Consider the following 19,976-nt stretch of genomic DNA (forward strand, 5'->3'; position numbering starts at 1 on the left):
AACTATACTTCAATAAAACTTTAAAAAATGAAAAAAATCAAGAAAGATCATATAAGGGAAATAAAAAAAGAATTTATTTCCTATGAAGGATAAATTGTCCTTCACAAAACAAGATGCTATAACTCAGCCACATTTTTTCTATCACAGATTCTTATGAGAAACTAATGAGACTGATGGACCTTGCAAAAATGTACATGTACACATCCAGAGACATATTCATACACAATTAAAAAATTTTTAATTTGGTAATAATTTCTAGCTTATAAAAAGTTATAAATAAAATAGTATAGAAATGCCCATATATAATTTAAAACATTCTTAAACCAAATTTATGGTTTATAGATAAATTAGGGGTTTGGGACTGACATATGCATACTAGTATATATAAAATGGATAGGTAACAAGAACCTACTGTATAGCACAGGGAAATCTACTCAATACTGTATAATAATCTATATGAGAAATGAATCTGAAAAGGAATGGATATATGTATATGGGTAACTGATTTACTTCTTTGTACACCTGGAACTAACACAATTTTGTAAGTCAACTATACTCCAATAAAATTTATAAAAATAAAAAATAGGTTGCCAAGGGCAGGGGGAGTGGGTTGGTTGGGGAGCTTGGGGTTAATAGATACAAACTATTGCCTTTAAAACAGATTAGCAATGAGATCCTGCTGTGTAGCACTGGGAACTATGTCTAGTCACTTATGATGGAGCATGATAATGTGTGAAAATAGAATATGTACATGCATGTGTAACTGGGTCACCATGCTGTACAGTAGAAAAAAAACTTGTATTAGTTAAATAACTATTAAAAATAATAATAAAAAATAGGAAAAAAATCCAAACTACAGAGTCCAGCTACAATGAACTTACTTCTTACAGTAAACAGCTACAAAAACTTGACAACTATATAAAACAGCTGATTTTATAAAACTGACTGGACAGGATCCAGCCCAGGATGCAGGAATGAACTTCATATTCATTGCAACTTTCACATTAGCACAATTTCCAAGAGAGAGAGAAGAGAGTCACAAAGAAGAAACCCCCCAAATATGTGAAAAGTTTACTCTTAGGTATCTGGCTGAACCTCAAGCCAGATGTGGGCAGAGAGTGGTGTAGAGATTCAGCTGCATGGGGAACAGGAGATATTGGCATTTAGATTTGGGTTAAGTGGATTCTCCATAGTGGGAACCACAGGCTTTAATTTAAGTTCCAAGAAAGATCATATCCTGGGTATGAGCTTTATGCTCTGAACATCCAGAACGATTTTTGAGAGATTCTTGTCTTCATGGCGAAAAGAAAAAAATCTAAACTAGAGTGTATCATATCAAATAAAACCATTCTAATATTGTGAAAATATGTTGAACTGAAAAGATAACACTGATGTAATAGAGTATGATTCCATTTTTCATGTTTGACAATGACTTCCAAGCCTTACCACTCTCCTTTCTGCTTCTCCCCACCTGCCAGTATCTCAGCAAGCTAATTAGAAAACCTGGTGTCTTTCCTTTGGTGCTGGCAGGAAATTCAAAGGATGCAAGACCCAGTCCCCAGGTGGAAACCCTCATTCCAGCCCCACCGTTTATCCACCATAAAGGTCCAAGCCAGTCCCATTCCTGGCTCTCTCAAGCTATCTCAGACTAGTCTAAGAGCTCGCTGTGTTCTCACAAGAAAGCCTTAATATGTAATTAATAAATATCTTGGCACATGTGTGGCATCACTCATCTTGATACCCAAATGAAATTTGAGGAGTGGGGTTTATTGTGTTAATGTGGAGTAACCACAACAACCAGAAAAAAGGATTTTCTACTACTGCTAGTGATAATATAACAGTAATAATAATATGATATATGACAAATCAAACATAAGAAAAAATAAACCAGTAGAGATGCTTACTAATATCTTTTCTGTTACTATAAATTTTAATAAAACTTACCAACTTCATAAGATATGCAGACACGAACTATGTGTAGTTTAATGTATGTCTGTGTTACCTCAGTAAAGTTGTTAAAAAAGATTATCAGACTGAATAATAAACAAAATTCAATTATATTTATAAAATATACTTTTAAATAGAAACAAAGAAAAAAAATTTTATTTTTTATTGTTATTTCCCCCAATGAACTTTTTTTTCCCACTGTACAGCATGGGGACCCAGTTACACATACATGTATACATAATTTTTTCTCCCATTGTTGTGTTCCATTGTAAGTATATATACACAATGGAATACTACTCAGCCATAAAAAGAAAAATTTAAAGTAAAAATATGCAAGGGCATATCATGCAGTCTCTAACAGAACGATATAGGTAATATGGCTATAATAGTATCAGCCAGAAAAAAATTTTAATTTAAAAGACTTAAGGTAAAAAATAAAAAATATTTCATAATGATAATTTCCTCAAATAAATATATATACCTCAATTATAAGTATGGGCTCCTAACAGCATAACTTCAATATTATAGAAACTGAAAGAAATGAAAAAAGAAATAGACAATCCCAGAATAATATCTTGAATTTTTAACATGCATCTCTCAGTCACTGATAGAAGAGTAGACAGAGAACTATTCATAACATAGAAGATTCAGACATAAACATTAACTAACTTGAATTAAATGACATATATAAAGGGCTATACCCAACAACTGCAATATATAAATTCATTTAATTGTAGGTTAAACATTTACCAAAAGAGATTATATATCTGAAAACAAAGCAAAGGTTCATATAATTTAATGAGATAAATAGTTCAATGATTTTTTTTAAAACCTCTGTAGAATTAAATTAAAAGTCAAGAATAAGAAGGTAACTAGAAAAATCAATAAATGATTTCAACTTACCTAAGTGTTAGTGAATATACAACATTCAGCCAAGCAATGGCTTAAAATAAAATATAGTTTCAAATGCATATACTAGCAAAGAAAATTAAAATGCTTAAAGACTCTTTTGTCGTCCAGCTAAGGAGCTAGAAAAATAACAGCAAATTAAATACATAGAAATTAGATGTATCAAAATAATACAAATAAAGAACACAATAAAGAGAGTAGAATAGAAGCAAAACCTGATACAGAGAGACATATACTCTTTGAAAATATTAATAAACTTAATGACCATTAGCATAAGTAATCAGAAAAGGGATGGACAGTAATTACAAATAGCAAATCTGAAATACAGGCCTCCTCTACAGACACTATAGACATTTGGATGATAACAGAAGATAATTTTAAAGAACGTTAAGGCAATAATTTTGAATATTTTGATGAAATTGGCAGATCCTTTGAAAAATAAACATTGACACAAGAATGATAAAACATGAATGACCTGTATCTTTAAAGAAACTGAATCCTTAATCACTAACCTTTTGATAAAGAAAACTAGTCTTGACTGTTTTTGAAGTAGAGTCTCAAAAATTTATGAGAAAGATAATACTGATCGTTCATGAAAATTGCAGAGGATAGTAAGCAGAGGGAAGATTTTCAAACACATTTTATGACACCAGTACAACAAGCTTTATACCAAAACGTTATAAGGACATTCCAGTTAAGGAAAATTAGCAACTAGTATCTCTCATGGATACAAGATGTCCTAAGCAAAATATTAAGAAATGGAATCCACTTACATATATCATTTTAAAAAAAAGTTCAAGTAATAGGATTCATTCCAAAAATACAGATAATGATTTAATACATTTGAAAATAAAGGAATATAACCACCATATTAATAGAAGAAAGGGCAAAAATAAAAATTTTAGTAGATAAAAAATTCATAAATAAAAAAAATCTTTTTAAAGTTCTTATCAAATCAGGAATAAAAGGGGGACATTCTCCATTTAATAAAGAACATGCTATAAAAGCCACAGACAACATCATATCTAATGATGAAGTTTTGCAAGCCTCACCCTTACAGTGGGGTATAAAACACGGATGAGCACTATCGCCTTTGCAATCCAACACTGCACAGAAACCCCTAGCTGATGTAATAATGATGTGAACTTAATGCAGTTTCTGGAAATACAGTCAGCAGAAAAATAATCAATTTTTTTTCTATATACGAGCAAGACAGAAGAACATTAATACAAAACATAATTTATGGTAGCTTTAAAAATCAAATATCTAGAAGTAAACTCACTAAAACATGTTTAAGACTCAACACTATAAACTGCAAAATGTTGTTGAGTGAGAACTACAGAATATTACTCAGCCATTAAGATGAAAAGGAATTAAATCTTCCCATTTGCAGCATGGGCAGAACTGGAGGACATTATTCCAAGTGAAATAAGTCAGAGAAACACAAATACTGTAAAATTTCACTTATATGTGGAATCTAAAAAAAAAGCAAACGATTGAACGACATAAAGCAGAAACAGAGTCACAGATACAGAGAATAAATAGGTGATTTTCAGGGGGAAGGGGAGCTTAAGAGGTACAAATTTTCAGTTGAAAAAATAAATGAGTCATGGGTATCAAATATACACTGAGGGTAATACAGTCATAGTATCTTTGTATATTGACAGGTGGTAACTAGACTTATCTTTGTGATCATTTTGAAATATACAGAATATTGAAACACTATGTTGTATAACAGAAATTAACATAGTGCTACAGGTCAATTGATACTTTTAAAACAGTCAATCAGAGTTCCCCTTGTGGCTCAGTGGTTAATGAATCTGACTAGGAACTATGAGGTTGTGAGTTCAATCCCTGTGGGTTAAGGGTTAAGGTTCTGTGGGTTAAGGATCTGGCATTGCTGTGAGCTGTGATGTAGGCCAGAGGCTACAGCTCTGATTATACCCCTAGCCTGGGAACCTGCATATGCCGTGGGTGCAGCCCTAGAAAAGATAAAAAGACAAAAAAAACCCCCAAAAAAACCTAACAATAACAAAAAACAGTCAATCAAACAAACTCATGGAAAAAGAGATCAGACTTTTGGTAGCCAGAGGTGGGGAAGGTGGATGGGGTGGCGGTTGCAGAAAGACAGTCAAAAGGTCCAAAGTTATAGTTATAAAAAAGTAGTAGGGATGTAATATATAATATGACAAAAATAATGAACATTTGTCTATGTAATATATCAAAGTAAGTATATCCTAAGAGTTCTTGTCTGAAGAAAAATATTTCATTTTAAAATTTTGTCTATATATATGAAATAATGGATGTTCACTAAGCTTACTGTGGTAATCATTTCATGAAGTATGAAAGTCAAGCCATTATACTGTACACCTTAAGCTTATACAGTGCTTTATGTCCAATTACGTCTTAATAAAACTGGAGGAAGAAAATCAAACATCTAGAAATAAATCAACTAAAGCATGTGCAAAACTCCTACACTGTAATTTGCAAAAGGTACTTGAGAGAGACTGAAGAACACCTAGCTCAGTGGAGAGAGATATGCAGTTTTCACAGATTAGAAACTGGATATACCTCAATCCTTCTGAGCTTACTGATAGATTCAATGCGATAGCATTCAAATCACATGAATTAGAGTAAATTAACTTTCTTATTCTAAAATTCATATAGAATTACAAAGATCCAAGAATATCCCTGCCTATCCTTAAATTGAAAGCTAGACATCTTACTCTACCAAATATACTAGCAGATAGTAAGATGGAAAGTCTTTCTATAAAGACACAGAGTTGGACAATATTTGTTATTGACATATAGACCAGGGGATAAAATAGAGGCTCCATAAAGAGATTCACTCATATAAGTTAACGTGACTTCAAAATGTCCATCAACGGATGAATGGATACAGAAGATGTGGTATATATATATATATATATATATATATATATATATATATATGTAATAGAATACTCAGCCATACAAAAAATGAAATAATGCCATTTGCCCTGACATGGATGGACTTAGAGGTGATCATACTAAGTGAAGTAAGCCAGACACAGAACAACAAATATCATATGATATCACTTATATGTGGAATATTTAAAAAATGAATTTATATACAAAACATAAAAAGACCCATAGACATAGAAAACAAATTTATGGTTACCAAAGGGGAAGAGCAGATAAATTAGGTGTTTGGGTTTAACAGATATACGCCACTATGTATAAAATTGATAACTAACAAGGATCTACTGTATAGCACAGAGAACTATACGCAATATTTTGTAATAACCCACAAGGGAAAAGAGTCTGAAAATTATATCTGAATCATTATATCTGTATCACTTTGCTTTACACCTAAAACTAGCCTAACATTTTAAATTAACTATACTTCAATTTTTTTTTAAAAAAAAGGAGTAACATTATTTCAGCTCAAAAACATGGTCCTCTCAATTGATGGTGTTAAATCACTTGCATAATTTAGAAAATTAAGAAAATTTAACATGAGATGGATAGTGTATGTGAAAGTGAGAGGTAGAGTTTTAAACCTTCTAGAAGAAAACCTAAGAGAATTATTTCATGATTAAGATAGTTTTATTAAACAGAATTTAAGAAGCATTTTTGCATATAAGAACATTTTTGATAATTTGACTTTAAAAATAAGAACTTTCACTCATAAAAAACACGAAGTAAAAAGTTAGGCCTCAGATGCGATAACATATTTGTAATATACCTATTTAATAGACTCACACCCATCAAAATATAGACCTGTTTCAAATTAGTTATAAAAAAAAGAGAAAAGCCAATTAAACTCAGGAAGGATATTTGCAAAGAAGAATATAAAATATCCATTCACACATGAAATGTTTTTAAACATCATTATTCATCAGACAAATGGAAATTTAAAATAACAATGAGATACCCATTAATCCTACCATAATAGCTGGAATCTGGAAGACTGGTGGTACCAGGGAAATGGAACAATGAGAACCCTCATCGATTTCTGATGCTAAATGAGTAGTTCGAAGCATTTGGAAAATGTGAGTAATACCTACTAAACTGCTAAACATTAGCACAACCCAGAGACCAGCAATTCCACTCCTGGGTATGTCATACACACAAAATAATTACGTCCATGAAAAGACCTGATGTTCAAAGTACAATAAGGCTCATATAACTTTACCTAGAGTCGTTCCAAACCGGAAATAATCCAGACAGCAATTAATGTCAGAACGGCAACAATGGTATAATCATACGATGGAATGGCAGAGTGATACACTGAGCATAGAATACCATGGTATACCTCCCAGTGTATGGATGAGTGAAATAAGTAAGATATGGAGTGCATACCACGTGCTTTCATTTATATACACCCCAAGAATGGGAAAACCAACTTCTGGTCATGGAAGTAAGAGTGACCCCTACGACACCCACGTGGAGGCTGTGCTAAGTGGGTGGAGCATGAGAAGCTTCCCTGGGTGATGAAGCTGCCCTATATTTGATCTGAGTGGTGATTAGAAAGATCTGTCCCTGTGTGTCAAAATGACTGAGCTGTACACTTAATGAATGGAGAACAGTATGGAGATACCTTAGAAATCTATGCATAGAACTACCATATAACCCAGCAATCCCACTCTTGGGCATATTTCCAGACAAAACTTTCCTTAAAAAAGACACACGCACCCACATGTTCATTGCAGCTCTATTAATGATAGCCAAGACATAGAAACAACCCAAATGTCCATCGACAGATGATTGGATTAGGAAGATGTAGTATATATACACAATGGAATACTACTCAGCCATAAAAAAGAATGAAATAATGCCTTTTGTAGCCACATGGATCGAACTAGAGACTCTCGTACTGAGTGAAGTAAGTGAGAAATAGAAAGGCAAATACCATATGATATCACTTATATCTGGAATCTAATATAAGGCACAAATGAACCTTCCCACAGAAAAGAAAATCGTGGACTTGGAGAATAGACTTGTGGTTGCCAAGGGGAAGGGGGAGGAAGTGGGGTAGTTGGGGAGCTTAGGGTTAATAGATGCAAACTATTGCCTTTGGAATGGATTAGCAATGAGATCCTGCTGTGTAGCACTGGGAGCTATGTCTAGACACTCATGATGGAGCATTATAATGTGCAAAAATAGAATATGTACATGTATGTGTAACTGAGTCACCATGTTGTACAGTAGAAAAAAATTGTATTGGGGAAATAACAATTAAAAAATAAAAATTAAAAAATTAAAAAAATATGTTAGTGAAGTCAAAAAATAAAAAAAAAGACAAGAGCATTTATTCTAAGTTATTCCCCAACATAAAACATGGGACTTTTAAAAAACTTGGTGTGTAACACTGAACAACCTATTTAAATGTTTTCAGACATGACACTTTGATATGCAAAATGAAGTAATAGCAACTAAAATATTGAGGGTATTACAAATGTCAATATTAAATGAGTTAATGTAAAATAATAACACATGATCCAGGATGTAGGAAACTTGGTTTGCATTCCCACATTAAATTAGCCTTTGATTTTTTTTCCTACTCCATTTAATTCATTTTTTGTCAGTCACACTGACATTTCAATTCTATATAAATGCCCATGGAATACAAATCTTTGAACATCATATGTAACACAAACTGTATATTTCTTCATTCATAAAAATAAAATGAAACATCCCAATTTGAGATGCTATGAGAAGAGGAACGTAAAAATTTCAAGTAATAGGAAAAAATTTTCCCCCAAAAAAGACAGCAGTAATTTTAAAATTAAACATATTTTTCCATTTTATTTGCATCTAAGGGCAGTTTTTTCTCCCCAGGGGAGACTGGGCAATGTCTGGAGGTAATTTCACTTGTCACCAAGGCAGGTGCACAACTGACATCTGGTGGGTAGAATAATACATTTTGATGCCAAGGACAGACCCCAACAGCAAAGACATACCAGGCTGAGAATATCCTATTCCAGCTCAGGACAATGACTGTCCACCAGGTGTTACAACCTGCAGGGTCATCCATTCCCAGTCACTGTTCCCAAACTGCAGACTTTGAACATCCACCTCAGTATGGGCTGAAATTGCTTACTCAAAATTATAAAACCCACTATATTCTGAAAACGGATTCATATCATTATGAATTCATATCATATGTTCTGCTCTGAGCTATTTATTGCCTTTGTTTATCCAGTATAATATGAGCATGTTTGCCTTTCATTGTAGAAATTATAAAGCATATGATTAAACAGTACTGCCTCAGACATATTTAGGGGGTTATTAGGGTTTATGTGACATATGCACTGTAGTGACTTCTTAAAAGTCAGGAATCCTGAAAGGTACCTATTTCCCAATGTTTAGGATAAGGAAGTGCTGATCAATATTAGATTATCATTATGAGGAAATTAGGAAGAAGATTTTTTTTTCTTCTGCCAACCACTCCACTTATTACAAAACTAACTACACATGGATAATTTATCTCAGATCCTCATGTATAAATAACATTGACTTTGTAGGTAGAGTTGAGTATTAAATGAGTGAATATTTACAGTGAAACAATAATTTCTAATATCCAGCTAGTATTCAATGAATGACAGCTTTTCTACACCTATTTTTCTGTTATTATTTATTGTTATTATTTTATTAAATAAAGTATATTGCTTTCCCCAGATTGAATAAGATTTTTTTTATTGCTTTTTAAATACTTGAATTGAGCACTAGCAAATGAATTACGAAGTTGTCTTTTTTTCCTTGTCTTTTTTAGGGCCACACCTGTGGCATATGGACGTTCCCAGACTAGGGGTCTAATCAGAGCTGTAGCCACCCACCTACAGCAGCCACAGCATTGCGGAGTCTGAGCCATGTCTGTGACCTACACCACAGCTCACGGCAACGCCAGAACCCCAACCCACTGAGCGAGGCCAGGGATTGAACCTGCAATGTCATGGTTCCTAGTCAGATTTGTTAACCACTACTTCACAATGGGAACTCCAGAAGTTGTCTTTTTTAACTGCCCTAATATATATACAAAATATAACTGGAGGAGATCTGAGTGCATCGTTTAGAAACCTTACATCCCTAATTGGATCTACAAAGTTTAAAGGTCAGAGTCACCTGCTAAATGTATAGCAGCAGAAACTCAAATCTGGGACTTGAGCTCTAGGGGGTGCTTTTAAAGAACGAGGAGCAGACTATGCATGAGGCAATAGTGTGCGTACTGTGGTTATGGGTTATGAGGATGTATAGTGCATTCAACACTGATCCTCTTTAGTGCCTTCTATATAGCAATTAATATTTATCTTCATATATGAATATGTGGGGGAGTTCTCTGGTGACAAAAATGGCCAAATATCCAGCATTGTCACCGCAGCGACTTGGGTCACTGCTGTGGTGTGGATTCCAACCCTGGCCAGGGAACTTCCACATGCCATGGGTGGGGCCAAAAAAGAGAAAATAAATGAATAAATGGGGGAATGCAAGTGAAGATGACTTTCACCCTTGTTGGTGAGTCAATTTGGATAAGCATGCTGTACTGCTCATCCATGAAGCTGTAGGTAGTGATAATCTGACTGTTCTATATTCCTGTGCTCTGATCCCCCGAGTTCAAGGGAAGAAGAATCTTTCCCGCTTTGCAAGTACTAGCTCTCTTCAGAGAATACGAGCAGTTATTCGTTTGTTTGTTTTGTCTTTTTGCCCTTTCTAGGGCCGTTCCCACAGCATGTGGAAGTTCCCAGGCTAGGGGTCTAATCGGAGCTACAGCTGCCAGCCTATGCCACAGCTGCAGCAACGAGGGATCTGAGCCGCATCTGCGACCTACACCACAGCTCACAGCAATGCCGGATCCTTAACCCACTGAGCAAGGGCAGGGATCGAACCCGCAACCTCATGGTTCCTAGTCGGATTTATTAACCACTGAGCCATGATGGGAACTCTAATAAGAGCAGCTATTTCTCACTAAGAGAAGAGATATCACGGGTGTATTTTGTGTGTTTTCTAGTTAAAAACACCCCAAATATGAGAGAAACCAAGTTAAGAAAGAGTGTGTTCTGTGGTACTACACCAAGATTCTCTCTCCAGAGCTGGCTCACTCACACCCCAGACACTGAGAATATTAGTTGATGATGATTCATAACTCTCTTTCATGAAACTGCCTTTGGTGGCTTCACCCAAGATTATGTCTCTTCCAAGGCTGTAGTCAATGGCCAAGAACCAACAGGATAAATGGCCCGACCCTTTGCCTTAATTTGGGAGGGAGCCCAGCTCAAGCATTCCTCATAGGATTGGCTGAGGCCTCAAGCACAACTGCAGGTGAGGTAAGCCCCCTCACTCACCCCATCCTGCCTTTCTCATGCCCTTCAGATATTTCTGCCAAGAGCATTTGCTAATAGACCTTCAGCTCACATTCTTAAGTCAGAATCTACCTCCAGGGAACTCAATCTGATACAAATACTTATTGTATTTATTTGACAAATGTTTATTAAGTATCTACAGTACAATTTAATGTGCTAGATCCTCTAGAAATAATAATAAAAGCTATTAAACAATTTCCAACATGAGGAAAATATACTAATGGTTTGAACTTGACTTCAATATTTGTACTTTCTTTCAAACACAAAATACACTTTTGAATTCCTTCTAAACTACATATTAGTTATCAGTCCTTGAAATTTAAATTTGATATATATTAAAGGTAGTGAGGGCTGGGGGGAGAAAAGTATGTTAGGGTTTTAAGTGTTTTCTGGAATGGTAAAAAGACATAGAACAGTGGAATTCTTGGGGCACATGGAAGTCCCTGGGCCGGGGGTCTCATTGGAACTTCAGCCACAGTCTACGCTGAAACCTTAAGCCACTGAGTGAGGCCAGGGATAGAAACTGTAGCCTCACAGAGATAATGTTGGGTCCTTAACCCGCTGAGACACAACAGGAACTCCCAAAACAGTGGAAAACATTTTTTTTTCTTTTTAGTGCCGTACCTGTGGCATATGGAAATTCCTAATTGGAGCTGCAGCTGCCAGCCTACACCACAGCAACACCAGATCCGAGTTGCACCTATACCTCAGCTTGTGGCAACATGGGATCTTTAACCCAGGGAGCCACTGAGTGAGGCCAGAAATCGAACCTGCAATCCCCTGGATACTAGCTGGGTTCTTAACCCTATGAGCCACAACAGGATCTGCCAGAACAGTGGAATATTAACTTCAGTTTTCCTATTAATTTTCTGTATAAATTAGTAAGTCACTTTGCCTTCTTAATGGTCATTTTCCTATCTCAGAATTTATCAAGATTAATATTGCATCAAATTTCAATGAAATGAGCCACTGAGGTTTTTAGGTGGCCATAACATAGAGGGGGATCAAGGAAACCCATCTCAGTGATCGATGGGGGGGAAACAGCTCTAAGTAGGAAGTGATAGAAAAGTCACAGAATTAAATATGTACATGTATAGCTGATTCACTGTGCTGTAAACCTTGAGCTACTACAACACTGTAAAATAGAACTATGATCTAAGATTTTAGGCACTTCAGTATTTAGACATAATGGTTAAGAATCCCTAGTTTCATCCTTTTATTTCCTAAGTGACCACAAACATTAAAATGAAACACAAAAATAATTGGAGAATTAAAACTGAGAATGGGGCTAAATTTATTAAACTTCATGTAAATTTTTATGCTAGAAATTAATAGTATTTTAAATGAGGAGGAAATAACATATGATCCCCTGTAACATAAAAAAAGTTTCAATGTTTTTCTCCTGATTTATAAGTATTACACAAATATTAGGCAATGATAAATATAAATTAAAAATGTCAAATTCCACCATGCCTGAACACATTTCTTAACATATGCCATAGAAAATAAGAATGATTGGTTTAACACTAATATAAGGAGAGACAGAGAGAGGACAGAGAGAAGGAAAGAAAGACAGAGAGAAATAGAGGGAGAGAGATCCATATTAATTTTTTTTGAAATGAAAATGTTTTGATTCTCTTTTTTGTCTCTCTAGGAATAATCTTTTCAAGTGAAATAACAGAAAGTATCTTTCATAATTCTCGGGATAATTTGGGCCAAAAAATATGTGGTCCAGAAGAAAAAAGAAACTTGATTGTTCACCTATTTATTTATATTTTTTACTTTTAAAAGTTTTATTGTAGTTGACTTACAATGTTGTGATAATTTCTGCTGTACAACAAAGTGATTCAATTATACTTATACACACATCCATTCTCTTTCTGATTCTTTTCCCATATAGATTATCATAGAATATTGAGTAGAGTTCCCAGTTCTCTCTCTCTCCCTCTCCCTTCCCACCCCTTTTTAAGGTCGCATCTGCTGCTTATGAAAGTTCCCAGGCTAGGGGTGGAATCAGAGCTGCAGCTGCCTGCCTACGTCACAGCCACAGCAACACTGGATAGGAACTGCATCTGTGACCTACACCATAGCTTATGGCAGTGTTGGACCCGTGACCCACTGAGCAAAGCCAGGGATCGAACCTGCTTCCTCATGGACACTATCTTGAGCTCTCAACCTGCTGAGCCACAAGGAGAACTCCAGATCTCTTAACTAAAATATAGGGGGAGCCAGGAGTGCCTAGAGAATCTTGCTGGCTTTCAGGTTTGAGCTCTGCTTTCCTCTGTGTTGCCTCCGTGTCACAGTAGAACTTATGGTGTTTTTGGAAGAGCTGCTTCCATCTTTTGTAGGTTCACTTGGTTCTTACACCTTAAGATTTCAGAAGGAGAGACCAAATCCCCTAATATCCACAGTGAAGATCCTGACCCTTGATCATGTAGGCATCAGGAGAACGACTGGGTTCAAGTAGATGGCAGCTCTCTGGTCAGTCTGAGTCATGTTTTTACCATGATGGAGAAGAGAGATGCCTCATATGTGAGAGAGGGGGCAATAAACATATACACCCAAACTGGAAGCAAGATGCCCATCACATTTGGTACTACACCATTTTCATCACCTTCTCTGTATTTATCAGCATATGGCTAGGCATGAACTATGTAAATGGGTCAAGGAAATTTAGAAAAATTAGCCATGTGGGAGTGGGTGGGGTGGGATGACAAGGAGATTGGGGTTGGTAGATGTGAACTATTATATTTAGAATGAACAAGCAATGAGGTCCTGCTGTACAGCACAGGAAACTATATCCAATCTCTTGGGATAAACATGAAGGAAGATAATATGAGAAAAGGAATGTGTGTGTGTATATATATATATATATATATGTATATGTGTATATATGTATGTATGTATGTATCTATGTATGGATCACTCTGCTGTATAGCAGAAAACGGCACAATGTTGTAAATCAACTATAACAAAACAAATAAAAAATTCAACTTTCTGGAAATAAATTCCTTATTGAAAGTGCAAAGTTAGGGGAGTGGACATACATGGCTCTAGACAATAAATACAGTTGAGTTTGCAGAAGAAGCACAGGCAAAGAAGGTCAGGAATACTGAGAATGTAGCTAGAGATTGGCTAGAGATTATACACAACAGAGACCAATGACCAGACTTAGGTCTTTAGCAACAAAGAGGAGCTTCCTACTTTTATACTAGATGTCCTTAAATTCCTCCTTCCTAATTTGGAATAGTTTAATTCAATAGGGAAAAAACAATCTCCTGTTATGTGCTACAGACAACATCAGAGATGGGCAAAATTAGGCAAGGTCTGAGAATGTCAGTGCTTCTGAGAGCAGCACCAACCCTTCTGTTTTTCAGAAATAATATTTTTTTCTGATTTTCTCTCATATATCATCAGGCTCATAGTTATTGCAGAATTTTCAGCTAAGAAAACATTATTCAGGTCTCCTCCTCCTACTTAATTCGTTTTCCCCTCTCATTGATTGATCAAATAATGTAATTAAAGTGACACAGTTTGCTCTATTGCCTGCAGTCATGGTACTATCCACGAATTTTTTTGGAGTTCTGTATAATTATATTAATCTGAAGCTTATGAAACTAACCCAATTGATCCTTAACAGAATATTCAATTAGGTAATCAATATCAGGAAAATTTTATTGTTGTTGTTTTTATATTTTATTCACTCTGAACTGGACAGCTCCAAAGGTTTTTATATTTGAATGAGTCCATTCATGTTGGCTATATATTACACACAACCTAACTTTGGTTCAAATCTCATGTATTCCTTATTTTTATTTATCCTCTGTGTATTTATACAAATTTTGCCTGTAGACAAAGACATTTTAGAGTTGTTAAAATCTTCTAAAAGTGGACCAGACCTTCAATGTTCCATATTACCATTTAAGGCATAGCATATATTATAATCAATCATTCATAAAAACTTAATACTAAAGAAAACTAAACAGTGATCCAAAAATAATCATTTCATCATTAAAAGAAATGATGGCAAATTATGCATGAATGCTAACAGTGCAAGCTCTTAAGTGCATCTGATGACTTTGTTAAATATTGATATCATATAAGAGGCCTCCTTTACATTTGACAAGTCTTACTGGAACACCCTGATATAAAAGCTACAATTATATTTATGGTGATAGAGTTAAGGTATCGATGGCAAGATCTACGTTTGCAAGTGGGCTCAAAAATACCTTGGTGTCTATATTAAACTTTAAGACAGGAATTTTTTTAGTGAATAATGATTACTGGTGAAGCAAAGCTTTAAGGAAACCTCTTGCAAGTCCAGGCTCCTTTAGAAATAAGTGGAGAGGGCTATTTAAAAGCAAGAAAAAAAAAGAGAGAGAAATTTAAAAATAGAAATCTGAGTCAGCAGTGGAGTCTAGCTAGCTCCATGTTCCTTAGAGCAACTCATTAGCTTCCTTTCCCTCAGAGCTAAGCCATCCATATGTCGGGGTGGGTCTACCCCACCATGTAACTTACTGGAAGAAGTGTGGGGATTGCATTAAGGGTGGCAGCTGTGGTATGAAAAGATGGGGGAGAGAAGGAGCTAGGAATGTCTCTTTTCTAGTACTGATATCTACTGCCTATTTTTTACAATTCTTTCTTTTCTATTTCAAAACCCTTCAGTGTACAATCTCATAGCATCACAGTTACTTAATTTATACAGCTGACAAGAAAAATCCTCATGGGTCAAGATTCTTAGCTGCGGAGTCCCAGGGCTATATGTGGGCTTCAGATAGCTTTTGGATGCTGAATTTTTGTGTCCTGATATTTGCAAATTTTTTTTTTCCCTAGAAAGGATGTCCGTGGGATCACAAATGATTCATAACATGGGCTACAAAATAAAGTTTAAGAATTATTGCTGTAGAAGCTAGACTGAAATAAAGTTAATTTGTGGGGAGTGTTTTTTTTTTTTTTGAGGTACAATCCCCTGTGGGTCTCTTGTGTTTCTACATTCTTGTCAGCAGAGGTGCTGACTGTTCATTCAGGGCTATCTTTACAAGGACGTTCATATAGCAAATCCTCTTGGAAGATGGAGCTCTCCCTCTGGCACAAAGGGAACATTTGCATATCGACTTGGAAGATACAGAAAGTGTCTCTCTCTGGAGCCAAGGGCCAATTTGCTTATGGCAATTATAGTAAAAGCTTTGGGCTCCCTAAACTCAGGGTTCCTTTCTTGTAATGGAGGTCACCGCATGTGCAAATGTCACTTGAATCTCTTAGTGTCATCCTGTGGGACTTAGGACTCAGAGAACCGGGGCAAGGAAATGCTGATACCCTGACTTCTGTATTGCTCCGTGTAATCAAGTCCTTGGCCTTGACTCAGGAATATTACGTCTTCAGCCCAGCCAGCATCCATGATCCTAGGGCTGGCTAACTGTATAATATCACACCTTCTCAGTTTTGGCCATAAGCATGGGGATGCTGACAAACGCATGCCTTTCTGGAAGAGAAAAAAATCCAAGCCCTCTTGGATAGATAAACAGGAACTGAGGGAAGGGCACAGTTATTTGTAGCAACCATATTGACCAAAATGCACTGGGAAATAAATAGTTCTTTTCACCATGACTATTGATTGATTAGTAGGAATTGAGGAGGTGATTACAACTTGAGTGTCATAAAGTAAGTCTGAGGACTTGTGTCCAAACAAGGCTTTAATCATGGTTAACTCCCCTAGTGATGCGGGAGGGGGACTTCCTGGCCAGTCTGGTACCAGTCTTAGGTTTTCCCCAATTTAAAACTAGAATAAATTTCTTCCTGGAGGTGCAGAATTCCCCGCCCCTTTTTCAGATAAGAGTTTCAGAGATGCATATCCATATTGAATAAGATACCACTGCACAGGTGTGGTGTGGTGGTGTGAGAAGAGACTGGCCAGTGCAGGAGAGGAGAGGGTAAGGCACACAACATTTTTTTTTTTTTTAGGAAGTACAACAACCATCCATACAGCTTGATGCTTTCTGCAGTCTCTCATGTCAACCTTAGGTTATTCAAAGACAAGAGTAAAAGATGCTAGAGATTTGTGCAATGGTCCTCTGGGCTCTAAAGTAAGATTTACCTGAGACAAACATCCATGGGAACCCACAGAAGAGGCTGGTATTTGTGTGAGGCTCTTGCTGCCCTAGGCTGGGTTTCCAATGCAGATGAAGAGGCCCCACTTTATAATGAGACTGAACACAGGGATTTTATATAAATTATTTCGGTTATCCCTGAAACCATGAAAGACTCTCCTCACCCATGGGTTGCAAACTGGAAAGAACGTAAGAAATGTCACAGTGTTGGAATATTTAGGTGGGTGGATTCCTTTAAAAAGATGCCACGATATGAGTCCATCCCAGGTCAGCCAAAGGGAGCAAACTCTGCACACTGACAGCAACAGACTGAAGACTGCTAAGTCCAGAGGCTCCTGAGGCTGAAACAGATGGTGTCAATAAGGATAACCTTGCTACTCAATATAGGAAGAACCAAAAACATAAATTTTGTTCCTTTGAGTTGCAAGCAGGAGCCACGCCACTCACAAACAAAAGACAATGTGTCTTGTGTGCTGGTGTGGAGACAAACTCTTCATTTATGATCCCCATGCCTCCCCTCTCCATGGCTCAGACCTTGGACAATGTAAGGAAAAAGATGGCGAATGGTGAGGCTGGGATCTTAAAGCCCAGGGAAGGGTGGAGCTCTAACTGGCATGACTTTGTTAGAGGCCCAGTTACTGTGTGACCAACCTACTTGATTCTGTGGGGAAAAGTGACATCTCTCTCTCCCTAAATGGGTTTCAATAGATTCCTAACAGGGAAAGGATGTGAAACTGACCTTGACCTTAGGGTGGGAGAGATAGACCAAATCAATGTGCTTTAGTGGTTTCTACCACTAAGTATATAGGCAGGAATTGAAGTGTTATGTACCTGTACATCAAAATCACATAAATTCCAGAAGTTTTGTCAGTCTGTTTACCTTTTGCAAATAGGTCCATTTGTATTCTTTTTTCAGATTCCACATATAAGCGATATCATATGATGTTTTGTCTTTCAGACTTAGAAAACAAACTTATGGTTACCAAAGGGAGGGTTGGGGGGAGGGGTGGACTGGGGGTTTGGGATTGGCATATGCACACTGTGGTACATGGGATGATTGGCCAACAGAGACCTGCTGTACAGGACTGAGAACTCTATCCAATATTCTGTGATAATCCATGTGGGAAAATAATCTCAAAAAGAATGGATGTGTATATATGTATGACTAAATCACTGTTGTACAGCAGAGATTATCACAACTTTGGAAATCAATTATACTTCAATAAAACTTTAAAAATGTGAAAAAAAAAATTCCAGGAGGATCCTTTCAGTTGGGGGCTCCTGATGCATAGAAGTGTTAGTATCTCTGGGATCCTGGAACCCGGATGAGCGCCTTGAGGTGCGAGTCTCTCTGCCTGATGCTGTTGCCTAATGGACCCTCTGGCAACAGGAGGCGCTCTCCAAGCTGGCACAACCCTCTAGGGTGTTGAACTTGTCATTCTGTTGACACGGCTACCAGATACACCCTGCTCAAGGTCCAGCCATTAGCTTCGTTTGTTCAAACCAAATGCCTGAGCCAGGAGGCCATATGACTGAAATGCTGGTCCTGGGTGGGTCAGCTCAGATCCCAGATTCACAAAAGTGGGGAGGAGCCCATGACACCCAGTTTTCAGATAGAAATGGCTGCTTCAAAAAGAAACAACATGAGCAGGTTTCTCAGAGGCTTCTCCCTGCCCAAACCTTAGCCTTGGCCTCCCAGAACTACAGACCCTCATCACAGATTATTTTCTCCTCCCTCCACATGAAGAGACTTGAACAAACACGTCTTTGTCAGCTCGGGCACCTATATCAAAACATCATAGATCAGCTGGTTGAAACCACAGACATTCATTTCTCATACTTCTGGAGGCCAAAGTCTAAGATCAAAGTGTCTTCTGGTTGGATTCCTGATGTGAGCTTTCTTCTTGGCTTGTAGACAGTAGGCCCTGGCATGGGACATGGTGGGCAGTGCCCTAATCTGTCTTCCTTCTTTATTTAATTTTTTAAATTAAAGTTTGGTTGGTTTACAATGTTATGCTAATTTCTACCATACAGGAAAGTGACCCAGTCGCACACACACATACATTCCCTTTCTTGTGTTGTCTTCCATGATGGTCTATCCCAAGAGACTGGATAGAGTTCCCTGTGCTGTACAGTAGGACATCATTCCTTATGCATAAAAAGATGGAACATTTCATGAATCTGCATGTCATCCCTGCACAGAGGCCATGCTAATCTTCTCTGTATCATTTATTTTGGTATATGTGCTGCTGGGCAAAGGAGGAAAGCACTGTCCTCCTTCTTATAAGGACATGGATCCCATCACAAGGCTCCATCCTTATGACCCCCATCTGAACCTAATTGTCGTCCTAAGGCCCTGCCTGCTAACATCAGCACATTGGGGGTTAGGATTTCAACAAGGGAAGTTTAAAGGACAAACACTCAGTCTATAACAAAGCACTAGCGAAGTTTCTAACAGCTCAAGGCCACATCCTAGAACGACCCAGCCTCACTTAAAGTGCACACCTGAGAAAGCTCAATGTTGCCAGGAGAATTTAGTGTTTGCAGCCAAAATTCAATGATAGGCAGAGAGAGTCCTTAAACCCTTTTGCAGCAGTTATTTCAGAAAGCTTACAATTACAAATCCTTTCTCTGACCCTTTGAGACATAAATTTTCTACACTACAATCAAG

General features: G+C 36.8%; 1 non-coding gene across 1 annotated transcript; it reads right to left on the bottom strand.

Moving 5' to 3' along the window:
• Positions 1-19,462: 19,462 nt before the first annotated feature.
• LOC125123754 (U6 spliceosomal RNA) lies at positions 19,463-19,573 on the bottom strand. The gene has a single exon (XR_007134139.1). It is a non-coding gene; the product is annotated as a U6 spliceosomal RNA (small nuclear RNA).
• Between the last annotated feature and the right edge of the window lie 403 nt (positions 19,574-19,976).

Source organism: Phacochoerus africanus, chromosome 3 (assembly GCF_016906955.1).
Source record: "Phacochoerus africanus isolate WHEZ1 chromosome 3, ROS_Pafr_v1, whole genome shotgun sequence".
Lineage (NCBI taxonomy): Eukaryota > Metazoa > Chordata > Mammalia > Artiodactyla > Suidae > Phacochoerus > Phacochoerus africanus.